We start from the raw sequence: 6,000 nt of genomic DNA, 5'->3' as shown, positions 1-6,000 counted from the left end.
TTCAAACTGATGGGGATTTTCTAATTATCATGTTGTTATTAATTTCTAGCCTAATTCTACTGTAGGCAAAGAATAGTCTCTACATGTTTTCCATCATTTTAAATTGATAATAATTGCTTTATGGTCAAGAATACTTTTTAAATGTTCCATGTGTATTAGAAAAGAATGTGTGTTATGACATTATTTGCTACTGTGTTCATTATGTGTAAATTAAATCAATTTTATTAATTATATTTTCAAAGTTTCCTCTACTTACTAATTTTTGTCTGTTTTTTTCTGTTACTGAAAAAAAAATGTGTTAAAATCTTTCACTATGGGTCCTAAGCTTTTAAAAATCCCCCAGTCTCCCCATGAAAACCCACAGAGAAACTTGTATAATAAAACCAAAAAACTATGGACAACATAATATGAAGCAAAATATGAGGTAAAATTTAATGTTCCTGCATGAATCTCCAAGTATAACCGGGGAACAACTCATCAACAACTCCAAGGCCTATGCAGTTTCAGCATCTGTACAGGAGGAAGCAGAGGAAAGCAACAGAGAACTCACCAACATATATTCACCTGAAGTCTTGGTAACAAATTTGGAAAGCAGTTGAAACTACCAGGGATTTGCTCATCCTGTTAGTGGGTGAGTACAAGGTATATGCAATTAGATCTGAATGGTGCTGGAACAGTCTGTGCCCTACTGCCCCTCAACACTCACCAATCAAAACCTCTTCCAGGAAAGAGATCCACCCTGAGAAGAAATTGCTGGGAATACAATCCAAAATGAGCAAAATGGGAAAAGATGATGCAGAATAATACATGGAAAGAACAAAATATAATGTTTCACAAGAACAACAGAAGAGGGAGCCCGAGAGCCATAAAGTTAGAAAATATGCAAAATCATGCCCACTCTTCTAAAAGTTATGATAACTAATTTTATGAAGAATGTGTATCAGAAAATACCTGAAGTTAAAATCATTCAGAATTAATATAAGAGCAAGCACAACAAGATGCAGAATAACTTCTCTACAGGCAATGAAAGCGTAACAGATAAATTTGCCCACAAAGCAGCGGAAAACTATAACCAAATGTTTTAAAATTATCTTATGTTATTAAGACAACGATCTACAGTGTGAAAGAGCAATATAAACCAGAATTATAAAACTCATAAATTAATTAATAACATCCACAAATAATTCAGAAAACAAAACACCATTTCAAAAATGAAGACGACCAGACTGGACACAAGGGATAACAAAAAGTACAGATGATGTCATTGGGAAAATATAGCCTGAACATTAGGAAAAACTTTAAAATAAAAGGAGTTTAATGGCTACATACCATATGTTTCCATTTATATGATCATCTAGGAAAGGTATACTCAGAGATAGAACACAGATCAGTAGTTGCCAGGGGCTAGGGGAAACAGGTAGAAATGTTCTGGGGTGATGAAGCTGTCATATGCCTTCATTGTGGAGGAATTTACATGATGGGATGTATTTGTCAAAACATATGGGATTACACACCAAATATAGTGGACATTATAGCATGTAAGTGTCAAAAAAGTGAATATGAAGAAAAGATTAGGAACGATGTTAAAATGATTTTTAAAACCAACAAATAATGAACACAGGGAAAGAACATTGAACATAAATATGATGAACTTTCCCATAGGAAAAAACCTAAAGCAAGGGATTGGAACAACTACTATAAAAGCTATAATTCAAGATGTCCCTGAAATTAAAAATGAAAGATTTGAAATTAGATATTGATAAGGTAAATGAGAATACCTGGGAAAAATCAAACCAGAATAACTAACACTGTAACATAGTTTAGTAAAATTATTAGAGTTCAGGAAAAAAAATAAGAATCTCTTGCACACTAAGGACAAAGATCAACTAACATATAGGGGAAAGAAGAATCAAATTGATCAAACTGTTTTCAGATATTTTATAGCAATTTTAGGCCAAAAGTGTGTGTGTGTGTGTGTGTGTGTATTATCCAGTTGAAATTAATTTCAAATATATAGGCTGAAGAAAAACTATCATCAACATCCAAGAACTCAAGATATATCACCCATGAGTTCTTTCTTTGGAATGTTAATGTGAAAGCGTCAAACAGCCAAATACTAGAGAGACATAAAAATTAAATATATATATATGTACATGTGAAACTAAGAACACATGAAAACTCTGAGAGCATATAGCATCCAATGTCTACATGCTTTGAAACGTAGCTAGAGTACAACTTTTTTTTTTAAAGCAGCAGTGAGCACACCAGTCCTCAGATGTTTATCTCTAAATACCATTAACCAATAAAAGAAATCAGGGCTCCTTGAATAAATGGCTTATTCCTGGACTGTGGCAGAATAAATACAAGATGAACATGGAGTTTCTTATAGTGCCAAGAAATAGGAAGTGTTCAAAATTCAAAAGGATATACCTATAGAGGTATGTCAAAGAGACACAAGAACCAACTTGAAGGGGCTGCCAATGACCAAAGCTGGAAAAGTTTCAGTGACAAAATCCATAACATAGTACTAGCTTACAACCCCAAGTACAAAACAAATATATATATATATATATATATATATATATATATATATATATATATATATCCTTAATGATACAAGCAAATAATTGCATAAATAAGCAAAGGGAAAGAAGAGACAAATCTTCCTCACAGAAGAATTCCAAATAATTTATGTAGATCTCGTCCTGCAGGAGGTAGAGTTTAGTTCTCCCTGTTCCATGAGTGTGGCTGGACTTAATGACTTCCTTCCAAAGAACAGAGTATGGAAAGATGGAGGAAAAAGTAACTTTGAGACATCTGATAAAAACTACTTTGGCCGAACAAATAGGGTTAACATCATCAGTTATGAGTCATGTCGATAACATTGCATCCTCTGATATGGTGACATTAGAAGGGCATTTCACCTTCCTTCCCAAAGCCCATAATCCAGACTGAGTACGAGAAAACATAAGGCAGATCCACACTGAGGGACATTCTATAAAAGCTGAGCTAATGCTCATTAAAACTGTCAAGACCATGAACAACAAAGACTAAGAAAGCATCACGGACTGGAGGAGATTGAATGGACATGACAACCAAACACAATATAGTATTCTGGATTAGATCCTAGAATAGTAAAAAGACATTACTGGGGGTGGTGGTGGTGGGGGCAGTGAAATTTAAATAAAGACTGGAGTTTAGTTAATAGTAATATAATAAATGTTGGTTTCTTAGTTTTGATAAGTGTATTATGGTTATGTAAGATGTTAGCAATAGGGGGAAATGAAAGAGAGTTACACAGGATTTCTCTGTACTATCTTTGCAACTATTCTGAAACTATAAAAGTATTTCAAAGTAAATGGTGTATTTTTAAAAACGAGAAGCAAATAGGGATAGCACTTCCAAAAAATTTCAAGCATTTTCTATAACTAAATTGCTGGTGGTAGTATAATATTCTGAAAACAATTTCTTTATAATGTAGGGTAAAGCAGATGAGCAATTATATAATAATTCTGTCATCTCCATGGTACATGAGAACCAGGAATCTCAGTGTGAAGAAAAGCAGATATACGAAGTCTGACAATTAAGTTTGCCATCTTGTTGCAACGATGTCACTAACCTTTTTTGATATCAGAGGGGTTGTTCATTATGAATTTGTACCAACTGGACAAACAGTTAACGAAGTTTACTATTTGGAAGTGCAGAAAAGGGTGCATGAAAAAGTTAGACGACCTGAACTTTTCGCCAACGGTTCATGGTTCTTGCATCATGACAATGCACCAGCTCACACAGCACTGTGACAGGAGAACAACAGCACGTCTCATCATTAATGAGATTATCAAGGATACTTTTTCAGTACCTGGCAGGTTGTGATGTGACCTATGGTGCGTTCAACTAGAAGCTCAATTCTCGTTGATACCCTCTTCCCCAAAGAGAGGTGGAGTGAAGTGATGGGAGTCTTTCTTGTCAGAACGTCATCAATGCCAGGAGGCCTCTTCCAACAGACAGAGATAACTTTTAAGAAATTGGAATATATGATGTTTGCTGTGGGTTGAATTGTGTCCCCTCTCCATAAACAAAAAAAAAAAAGAAAAAAAGAAGAGAGAGAGATGTTAGAGTCCTGGTGCCCAGTATCTCAGCTGTGACCATATTTGGAGATAGTAAAAATGAGACCAACAGGGTGGGCCTTAATCTAATATGACTGGTGTCCTTATGAACAGGGGAAATTGTAGACACATACGTAGGGGGAATGCCACGTGTTGATTCAGAGTTGTGCTGTCACAAGCCCAGGAACTGCCAGAGGCTGGGGCGGAAGCCTGAAATAGAACCTTTTCTAGAACCTCCAGAAGGAGCATGACTTTACACTTCTACCCTGCAGAACTGAGAAAATCAATTCCTGTTGTTCAAGCCACTTGGTTTGTGGTACTTTGTTAGGGCAATCTACCAAGCTGGTACCATGCTGGAATGGATATTTGAGGAGCAGAACACCTAGAAATTTCCTGTAGGATTGGAAATTGTTGTATACATGTTGGATATGTATTTTGGAAATCTACTTTATATGTTTCTAGGAGGCACAAGGCAGATTATCAATAAAAATAACAGATGACTTGCAGAGTTGGATAGATGCAGTCTAGAATTTCTTCTGTGTAATTTCCCCAGGTGTTACAAAGGTAGTATAGAGATACATCAACAAGACTTAGTCTAAGACACAAACTACAATGCAAACCTTTCTCTTGATACTTAGAAAGAATTTACCCTGATGCTCAAGTTCCGCCCTCGTGTTTCTGTTTGGGAGAGATACAAAATGTTGAAACAAAGCAATATCTGGATAACATAAGTATAAAAGAGAATGACAAGCTTGGAATTTTCAGCTGGCACGGTAATGGAATGTAATCAGATCTTCCCTTGTACTGCCAATAAAGAAATTAGAACAGATGACTTTTGTTTGGATGTTTCCATACTTAATGGCTTGATCATAATGCTCAAATCCACCACATAAAAGGCAACAAACTTTAGGAATATAAACCAGTGAAACTAATGCTGAAGCATGTGAATAGTAACCAGTGCCTGGATAAAGCCCCAGAGCAGGAGACCCAGGTAATCTGTTGTTAGAGATTGCAATGGAAGCCTGTCCAGCAGTGGCTCCTTAGAAAGGTCTCTCTTCCAGAAATGTTTTGAGAACAAATTTACAAAACAAGTGAGGATTGACTGGGCTACTTTAGCCTACATTTGCTACATTTGTAAGTTGCCAAAAAAGAAGTGTTTTCCTGCTTAGCAGGATGTAAGGTTTTTCAGGAATTAAAACTTAAACTCCTCGAGCTTTTCTCTAGCTGTGAGCTAACCTTTCTATCCAAGGATGTGAAACTACATGCTAGTGAGATAGCACACTAATGCTCACAGGATTGAAAGAGTCTTTCATCAAGAATCACGGTGAAGAATCAACAAACAGTGGGACAATCAACAAAATGTACTTTCGGGAGAGCTGCGCCTTTTATGATTTGCTTGCACATGAGTTATTTCTGCTGAATGTGCTTTCATAATAAAGGGATTTCCAAGAGGTTCCACCCCCCTCTCTTAATTAGAACTAGTAGCTAGTATCCTAAATGATGAAAAAAAACTGGAACCCGATTCACTATAGTGGTAAAAATATTTTTACCATTAAAAAAATATACTTTAAAAGAGTTTTAAGAAATTAAATCAGAACTATGAAAATGTAATTCATTATAATATCAAATTTCTGTATAGATTTTATAAGCATCAATGGAGAAAAACAACTGATTCCAAGCTATTCATTTTGTTTACATTTGTGATAATCATGGATGCTGTTTTTATCCTTTGGGTGCTAAAATTGAGCTGAAGAAAAATGGCTCTTTGCACATAGTTGATTTCCTTCTACATTATAAAGCAGTATGTGGTTTATCGACTGTTGAAATTGTCATTTTTAATTACCCTCTGAAAAAAGGTAAGTTTGATATAATGTCTGGTCTCAACTGAACAAGT

At 35.4% G+C, this 6,000-nt stretch overlaps 1 pseudogene; it reads left to right on the top strand.

Annotated features, from left to right (window-relative positions):
* Window positions 1-4,353: 4,353 nt before the first annotated feature.
* LOC141572123 (polypeptide N-acetylgalactosaminyltransferase 1 pseudogene) lies at window positions 4,354-5,112 on the top strand (annotated as a pseudogene).
* The last annotated feature ends 888 nt before the right edge of the window (window positions 5,113-6,000 follow it).

The sequence above is a fragment of the Rhinolophus sinicus genome, linkage group LG01 (assembly GCF_036562045.2).
Source record: "Rhinolophus sinicus isolate RSC01 linkage group LG01, ASM3656204v1, whole genome shotgun sequence".
Taxonomy (NCBI): domain Eukaryota; kingdom Metazoa; phylum Chordata; class Mammalia; order Chiroptera; family Rhinolophidae; genus Rhinolophus; species Rhinolophus sinicus.
The sequence above is the reverse complement of the archived record's forward strand: the minus strand, read 5'-3'. Positions and strand labels throughout refer to the sequence as shown.